Here is a 10,003-nt window from a genome sequence, read left to right on the forward strand (position 1 = left end):
TTACGAAGACTTTGAGGCCACAGCATTATAAAGCAAGGCTATATAAAAACAGCAGAAGTTTTATCTATACAATTATTCCACTTCTGGAAAAGTAAATTGTTATGATCAGAATCTAGAAATAAATATGAAGAAAAATTCTATGTTTGAGGGGGTAATTTGAATTTATTTATAAAATAGACTTTTTTTTTTGGTAGATTCAGGTTCACAAATTGAGGGAAAGGTACAGAGAATTCTCATATATCTTCCACCCCTGCACAGCTTCCTCCATGATCAATATTTCCTACCAGAGTGGTACATTGATTACAACTGATGAAGCTATCTGGGCACATACCATTATCACTCAAAGTCCATAGTTTGCTTTAGGTTTCATTTTGGTGTTATATACTCTGGATTTTGACAAATATATAATGTCATGTAAAGTATCATACAAAGTAGTCTCTTTTTTATTTTTAATTTTTTTAAGACAGGGTCTCCGTATGTAGTCCAGGCTAGCCTCAAATTCACAGTGATCCTCCTGCCTCAGCCTGCCAAGTACTAGTGTTATAGGCATACACCACCACACCTAGTCATACAGGAGTTTCATTCCCATAAAAATCTGTGCTCTACATCCCACTCTCTCCACTAAGCGCTGGCAACCATTGATGTTTTTACTGTCTCCATAGTTTTGCCTTTTTCAAAATGTCAGATACTTGGAATACAGACTAGCTCCTTTTACTTAGAAATATGCATTTAAGTTTCTTCTATGTCTTTTCATGGCTTGATAGAGCATGTCTTTTTAGTGCTGAATAATACTCCACTGTCTGGATATACCACCATTTATTTATCCATTTACTTCTGAAGAATATATTGGTTGTTTCTATATTTTGGCAATTATGAAATAAATATTCATAGGTAGTTTTTTTGTGAGGACATAAGTTTTTAACTCCTTTGGCTAAATGCCAAGAGTCATGATTGTTAGATTGAGGATATTTTTAATTGTTAAAATTTTAAGTTTCTGGGCAAAAATGATTTTTAAATTAAGAATGAAAATTCTTTTACTGGTATCTCTTTGCATTTCAGGGAGTTATACCTACACTGTTCACCCCCACTATCAGATGCTGAGCCAGAAGTGACAATCCAGCTGCCTCCTCGGCAGCTGGGACTTGACGTGGTTGAGCTGGTATTTTACTTGTGTAAGAGCCTGACTGAACCAGAGCGACTCCATGTTGACCAGCAAACGACCTAGAGACTGTCGCCCCCCGCCATCCCTTATAGGATAACTAATGATTAATTGTGAATTGTTAGGTAACTGCTTTGAAGTAGCTGGGAAACTAAATGGAAACTGTAGTGAACACAGAGACCCAACACAAATCACGCCACTCCTTACTTGCCTGTAGTTGAATGTTCTGAACATTATAATCTAAATTGTAAATGGAATACTGGATAATCGCTCTGCTGATCATTAGTACGTGACGGTCGAGTACATGCTTGATGACCACTATCTCAGATCAACTGATTCTTTGCCTTTGTCCTCTTCCTGTAAGTTTTAAGTGTAAACTCCCCCTCAGCCCTATATAAAATGGCCTCTGTTTCTGAGCTAGCCGCCTCTCTGAGCTACTTGGCTTGGGGAGTGCCATCTGGCCAGACTGACAAAGGTCTATTTGCCAACTTGCCTGGTGTGTTCCTTCCTGGGTGACTCTCGCTGTCCGACTAGCTCCTGGAGCCTCGCTGAGCTTCTGAGCCCAGCATCGTGAAAGCCTCTTGGCTGTTCACGCTCCAGGAGTAAAAGTGAGACTTAAGTCTTACACTTGTACAGAGCTCCTCATTGTCCTTTAGCCTGTAGCCTCACTCCGGTCTCTGTGCCCCACATAGAGCCACCTCTTTGCCCAATAACAGTACTTGTATCCTGCACAGAGCACTTAAAAGCCCCAGGCACAGTATACTACTCTGACTCCTCGTTAGTCCCTAGCTTTTCACCTCTCTCCCCAACACATTGCCGAGCAGTCAGCTCATATCATCATCCGTATATCTGTATATCTATATATCTATGATTTTCTATTATTTGTGGCTCCTCATCTCCACAAACCTTAACCGAAGTAGTTCCAAATGAACAAATCAGGTAGAACTGGACATTGTCATGTAGAAGGTAATTATCCAAGAAATAAAATGTTCTACTAAGCCCTTATGAATTGCCTTTTATATGATCAGGTTCCATTCTAAAAGGATTAATCCAAATTAAAGTGCAAATATAAAAGCCTCTATCGTAAGCTTAAGAGAGAAGCTCTTAAACGTGGACAAGTGATAAGTACAGTCCAAGAGTGGGAAGTAACCAAATATGGATTGTAAAGTGCTGGAAATTCTCCAGTTATTGGTGCCAAACATGCTCAGTCAACTTGCGTTTGTCTATACAAGTGAAAGGGCACAGAAGGTAGCAAAGATATAAAAACAAGGCATAGTCCAGAAAGCATCTTATTTATAGAAGAGAGGAGATGAAAGGAACTGAGAGCAGACAGGGCCACTCCCTCCTGTCTTCTAGCGAAGGGAATTCAGGGTAGCAGGAGCTACACTAGGGTCAAATCAGATCCTTTGCAAACCAGTCCAGCACTATGCCCTTCTGGAATGTATTACAGAAAGATTTCTTTTTGCAACGTTAAATAGGATTTAAAAATAAAAACAATATTAAAAGGTATATGTTGAAAAGTTTCCCACTTCTATCATCAAATTCCCACAACCCTTCCAGTGTTTCTTTGTGAAATTTAACCAAAGGTACAAAGATTAAAAATGCATTCTCATTTCAAACTTAACTCTTACACAATATATGGAGGTGATCTTTCCACATTGAGGCGCAGAAATCTTCCTTGTTCTAAGTCCTTTTGTTACAGTATATTTAACTAGTCTCTAGGTAAGGACCTTTGAGTTAGTTTTAATCTTTGTTGCCACCAGTGCTGCCATAACCTTGTAAAAATGTCATCTAGTAGGAATGTGGGTGTTATCTGGGGATAAATTCCCAGAAGTGGGCCTGCGAGGTCAAAAGGTAACTGGGTGTGGTTTTGGTAGATTTTGTTGATTTGCCTTTCACAAGGTGTGTACCACTTTGCATTCCCATCAGCAGATCAGAAGTGAGCCTTTCTTCCCACAACTCGTGTTAGTCCTTGCTAGAGCTCTATCACAGGTTATATTCTCCTTGGACTAATATTAAATTTTGTTTCATTTCTTGAGTATATACCAATTGGCATCAATTAAGGAATGTTAGTCTCGAGGTCGCTGAGTAACATGAGGAATCAGCTTTGACTTAAAAACTTGGCATAGTTGGTGCATAATATATAGCCTAGAGTATCAGTGTCTCTCATCCCAAATTAGCTCTTGCATTTCCCTTCCACAGGCGATTGCTTAGAATAGACTTAGATGTTGGGCAATCAGGTGGTTGGTTTTAAATTTATCTTTAAAGTGATTCTGTGCCGTGTGGGGCATAGATTTCTGCTTGACAGATGAGGAAACGGAGGCATGGAAGAGTGAGATAGTACTCTCTTACTGTACCCTCCTCTTCTGGGATAGGGATAAACTTGTGCTGGGGAGCATTTTGAGAGAGAAACTCTGTTTTATTGTTATTTTTTGTTTCTTGAGACAGGGTCTTGCTATATAGTTCAGGCTGCCTCAAACTCACAGTGATACTTCTACCTCAGTCTCCCAAATGCTGGAATTACAGGCATGCACCTTCACACCAGGTGATAGAGGAACTCTTTGAACTGCAGTTGCCTCTTTCAGGGGAGGTGCAGGGCATTCAGAGAGTAGCATACTGAAAGCTGACTCCAGGCTCCAGTCTCCAGGCTTAAGGCAGAAGAAAGAATCTTTAGTTCGGTTAATATCTTGATTCCTGGCTTGCTTGTGTCTTTGAAGTTGCTTGAGGCCAGGGACTAGACCTCATTCAATTTGTACCTGGAACATCTAGGATTTGCAAAGTGCAGAGCAAGAGTAAAAGTGAAAAATCCCAGACTCCAGCCTGCTCCCTTTTCTTCCTGGCTCCATCATCTGTTTTAGGGAGTCCTGTGCACCAGCCTTAGCACCCCTCCTACCCTTCAGCCCTGGGATTCTACTCACAGGCAGCAAGGCTGACTCTCCAGGATCAGGGCGGAGGCCTGTCCAGACCTTGGAAGTAGGCTCAGGGCTGTTGGGATAGGGAATTCCAGGGTCCCAGGTACCTGGAGGAGGTCCAGAGGGAGCTTTAGATCAGGGAGGCACAACCATTTAGGCCCATAGATTCTCCAGGGCAGAATTTTCTCATTGTAGAGACCAAGTCTAAGGGTGGTACTCTGTGAAAGAATCCAGTCAAATCATCAGCCTGAAGGCATATGATAGAGTTGGCAAATACAGGTGTAGAAAAATCAGATGGAAGTCAGTGAAATCTGTTCATAGTAAGAAGATTTAAACAGGACAAAGTAGGCAGAGTTTGTAGGGATCACATATGCAAGTATACGTAAGTATAATCCCATATTATGGGATGGGATACCTGAGGAATGGACAGGGACGGAACTGTTGCGGTACATTGTAGCATAGACATGCATAGGGCTGGCTATGAGTGGGAATCATCCTTTTTTTTTTTTTTTTTTTTTTTTTTTTTTTTTAAAAACAGAATCTTGCTATGTAGTTCAGACTGTCCTTGAACTCACTATGCAGCCTAGGCTGGCCTTGTCAGCCTCCTGAGTGCTGGGATTACAGGCATGTGCCACCACACCTGGTGGGAACCATCTTTTTCAGACAGCAATTCCAGTCTTCTGTCCACTACCCAGAAGGGATTCTGTAAACTCAGGAGCAAAAGTCCTACCCTGCCTGACTGTCAGGTTCAACTGAATTTTGTTTTTTCAATTTTTGGCCTTTATTTGACCCTTTAGGGTACATGGAGAATACCTTCAGTTCCTTTCGGGATTGACCACTGGCTTGGTTTACCACCATAACCCATCAGAGTCACCCCTGTTGATCAGACACCACTTGGATCTTCAATAATTCTCAGTACAATGTAGTTTTAGGAACACCCATAAACCCACATGCTGAGTTTTCAGTGTCTCAGAGGGACCTCCAAGGGAAGATGTTGCATGAGCTTTGGATAGACAATCTGACATTTAGAGGGAGGACTCAGCTAACAGGTATAGATTTGAGAATCACTAGCTTGTTTAGGTGGTGGTTGAAACCTTGGAGATAGACAAAGTCACGTAGGGAAACTGTAAGAAAGAAGATGGAACCTGGGGGAAGATGAATCCTTTGTGGAGAAAGAGGGAGGAGCTCAGCAAAGACTTGGAGAAAGAGTGGCAGGATAATGGCTCTGGGAGGGTGTTACTGTAGAAATCCAGGGAGGAGAGGGTTTAAAAAAAGAGAGGATAATAGTGCTGTCTAATGTAGCAGAGGCTCAGATATTTGGCAATTGCAAGGAGGTGTCATTTCTTAGAAGTGAAAGTGGGAACCAGAGAACAGAGGGTGGAGGACAGAATGGAAAAGAAGGAAGTGGAGTCAATGAGTGGCGACAACTTTCTGAGGTACTAGTGGGGAAGGGACGTGAATGTCTGAGGAAGGGGGTCAGTGGAGAGCTGTTTGTTTTTAGGGTGAGATAGGCCTTAGTTTACTCCAGAGCTAATGGGAAGGAGCTGGGAGAGAGAAAAAGGTGGAAGATTCGTGTGTGGTGAGGGTTGGGCAGGAAGTGCTGGTGGGACAAACCTGGAGGAAAGACTTAGGAGGGATTATTAAGAAAGGACACCTCGTCCACAGGGATGGAGGAAAGACAGCACAGGTGGGTTTCAAAGCAGACAGATCTAAATGTTAAGGGTAGGGTGAAGAGCAAGATGCCTGGTTTTCTCTTGATGTAGTCCAGTTAATGCTGAGGGTACAACTAAAATTGCTCATTAGTACCTAATGAAGACCCTTGATCAACCAGGAACAGTTATTTTATTTTCCTGTTATGAATGTACTCTCTGTTAGTTCTGTGGTTAGTCACTGACTTTCAACCCTTCCCAGATACCTCCAGACTAGTCTCTTAACCCAGGGAAAGCTAGTCTGGTCTGGGCAGGGCCTGAGGAGCTTAAGAGGAATCCTGGAAATGTGGCTCCTTCAGTTAGCAAAGCAGATTATTGATCAACTGTACTAGCCTGGATCCAAGCCCTAGCTCTGCCACTTAATTAACAGTGAGTGGGCAAGTTATTTTCTTCTAGGAGATTCAGATTTTCATCAATAAAATGGTGGTTTAAATAGCATCAATCTAATTGAGGGGCATGTTGATTACATGAGAATTCAGGTAGTTTTATTGCCTAATAAAAACTCAACTAAGTACTAGTGGTTACTTTTTATCTCAGAATTTCCTGAGCTATAAATAGAAGTTTATTTGGGATCCTAAAGAAATTCTCCTGAAATTCATAAAGAGAAATACATAGAATATTTGCTGAAAACTTGAGATGGAAAAAGTCACTTTTTCCATAAATAATGATGCTTCCTTCACTTCATTATTCTCCCTTAATTCATCTAATAATTCAACCTGGGTTAAATGAGCAGGAACACTGTTCTACATGCCAGAGAAAATCAGTGAACAAAAGAGACAAAAATCCCTGTCTTCCTGGAATTAACCTAATGGGGTCAGGTATGAAGCAAAAGAAATAATTTATATTTCAGGTTGGAGAGGAGGAAATGATTCCTTTGGAGTTGTAAATAGGGTAATCAGAGCCAGGTATGGTGATGCATACCTGTAATCCCAGCATTCAGAGGGACCCTGAGTCTGATCTAGACTACATGTTGAGACCCTGTCTTAAAAAAATAAAATAAAGTGACCAGGCAAGTCACGTAATACCATATACTGAGCTAGGGGAAGATATAAAAACACTTTAAAATATGGTCCCAGCTCTCCAGAAATGTACAATCTTGTTAAGGAAACAAAGGCAGCATTAACATGTCAGTTGGAGAGGGAACAAACCAGGCATTATGTGCATGTCTGAGGGAGATAAGCAATATTCTAGAAGGTCAGAGAAGCTGCGGAGTAGTGGAGGGTTGTAGCCCAAAGAATTGTTGGCAGGAGAGGTCTGGAAAAGTCTCATGAAGGAGTGGATTCAGCTGGGAAAAAGTGAAACAGTTTTCCTGCCCTTCCTCCCCACCCATCAACTGCTGGGAAGCAGCTCGTGATGTAATGGGCCAGAATGAAATGCTAATCTTGGCCTTCTTCCGGAAGATAGGGTCAGGAGGAGACACACTGCAGCAGGAACACAAAAGTGTGTCATTGTCTTCAGTGGTTTTCTGCATGGCCTGGTCAGAAATGGCTGGAGAAGGAAAATATTTCAGGTCAAGCCCAAGCTTTGAAAACTGTAAGAACCAAAGTGAATGTAGAGTGTCACACCTGGCATGTGGAAAGTGCTCACAAATGTTCCTTCTTATTAGCTAGCCAATTGGGAATGAGGAAAATGATTATTAGGGACAAATAGTATATAAAGGACTGACATATGATGAGCAAGTAAAAACTGTGCCTAGTCCACCAATGTTCAAACATAACCAGGCATCCTCGGTAATACTCTCACTGGCAGAGCCCTGAGAGCCTTCTGCATGGTCATAAAATTGCCCCCTCTTATCCTTTGCTCCAAACCGGGCATCATTCTGACTTTCTTTCCCGCCAGCCCTAGGTTCCCATGATTTGCCCCACTCCCCTTCAGTTCCTGTCAACACTGCGGGTGTCTTTGTTCCTCCGTCTGCTTGGTCTTTCACCTCTCTCTAGCCGGGGATCAGTCAGCTTCATGCAAATTATGATCATTTCTCTGTAAGACCATTTATTTCAGAGAGGCAAAGCTTGCAGATATATAGATGGCTTTAGCGTATGGATCAGGACAAAAAATACATTCATTCAGTTCAATATTTACTAAGCACAAGTGAAAATTTTTGAAAAGAAGGGAACTAAAATAACAATTACATATTATTTTCCCTCTGCTAAAAACAAGAAAATAATCTCTATATACCCTGAGTAGGAATACACAGGATGTCATCTTTCTGGAGAACAATTCAGCAATGTGTATCAAAAGCACTAACATTTTCACATTCTCCTTATCCTAGCAATACCACTCCTAGGAATTTAATTGAGAATGAGGATGATCTTGATCATCATAGTAATTGCTTAGAAATAGTGGGAAAGTTGCTAATGATCTAAATGTTCAAAAGTTGTGGATTGGTTAGTGAGTTGAAACATATCCCTACATAGGATTACTCTGTAACCATAATGGATGTTAATAAACCTATTCATGAACAGTGAAAGATGTTTGTTGTATATAACAAAAAAAAGCTTACAAAACATTGTGTGGAGTATATTATAATGAATATGTATTGAGAGTCTGCAACTTAAAACAGCTCAATTCATGATTTTTTGATTTTAACGTGATGAGCAAATTATACTCATACAACCACTTTGTTTTCCACTTCCAGTACAGTATTCAATAAATTACATAAGATATTCAACACTTTATTATAAAATGGCCTCTACATTACATGATTTTGCCTGGCTGTGGGCTGACGTAAGCGTTCTGAGCATGTTTAAGGTGGTCTGGGCTATATGATAATGTTCAGTTGTGTAGGTGTATTAAATACATTTTGGACTTAAAATACTTACAATTTCAAGTGGGATTATTGACACAACCCCAATATGAGTTGAAAATATCTGTATTTTTAATGTTTGAAATTACAGATGATTTTCTACTTTTTGTTTCTCTCTATTCTCTGATTGCTCTATGATGAATGTGAATTAGTTATGTAATCACAAGCCATTATAAGATGTATAAAATTACTGGCAGCATATTTTAGGCTTTGGGGAATTCAAAATGAATAGGAGAACTAACATGTATTCAAAGTTTCTAATGTGCCAAATACTGGGCTGAATCCTTTGCATAACTTACTTCATTTAACCATAATTGCAGGGGATATTGTGTCGTCAGTTTATAGAAATTGAGGCTCATACAAGATTAAGAACTAGCTTAAGGTCATACATTTGTTGGAATTCAAATCCAGGTCTGATCCCAAAGCACTTATCATTATTCACATAGGTTTCAAAGTTTTCCATGATGTCACAAGAGCTTGCAGTCTAGGAGTGGCCCAGAACCTACAAATGTTAACTCAAGTCCTGGCAGACCCAGATCAGTGGCACCTGAATGACACCAGCTGAGGGTTGTGGAGAGGCAGGGAGGGAGCTCTTGCAGCTGCAGTCATCAGGAAGGCAGATTTAAGGCAGACTTGATGTCAGATTTCAGGATTTAGCACTTGGGACTGGCTTTTGGTGGGGCAGAGTGCAGTGGCAAGGAGAAAGGAAACAGGCTGGGAGTCTGGAGTAGATAGGAAGCTTCTGGCATAAGCAGTATGGAATGAGGTGTGTAGCTCATATTTCACAGTGGATCCCTTTGCACTTCATTTATTTTCTAACAGGATAGCTTTTGCCTCATTGATTTGCCTCGTTGATATCTGTGTTTGTCTATTTGTTTGAAATCTCATTTCTTTTTCATTACCCTTTGAACTACATGAAGCACTTCTGAGCATTTCTATGTCATTTAAAGAGCCAAATGAGGTGGGGAATCATCCAATCTGCAGGGACTGGGCAGATGGTCCAAAGACAGTGACCAAGCAGGACCTCTGCTATGCCATTCCTCTTACCACTCAAAAGCCTCTAGAATACCTAGGACATTGGAGAAGAGATGAGAGGAGCAGAGGGAAGAGGTAGAGATGGGAGAAATTGGGGCAAATTAGGGGTTGGGCTGGTCCTGGGGGTAAATCCTAGGCCAAGCCTAGCGGGGCAGGCTGATATCTTACCTCCTCTGCTACCTGGCATTTGGCTAGTATCAATTCATTTTTGTTTTATTTAAAATGTATCTTCAGTTGCCGGGCGTGGTGGCACACGCCTGTAATCCTAGCACTCGGGAGGCTGAGGCAGGAGGATTGCTGTGAGTTCGAGACCAGCCTGGGCTACATAGTGAGTTCCAGGTCAGTCTCAACTACATAGTGAGACCCTGCCTCAAAACACAACAAA

The sequence above is a fragment of the Fukomys damarensis genome, unplaced genomic scaffold (assembly GCF_012274545.1).
Source record: "Fukomys damarensis isolate Sample0158 unplaced genomic scaffold, DMR_v1.0_HiC HiC_scaffold_2, whole genome shotgun sequence".
In the NCBI taxonomy this organism is placed as follows: Eukaryota; Metazoa; Chordata; class Mammalia; order Rodentia; family Bathyergidae; genus Fukomys; species Fukomys damarensis.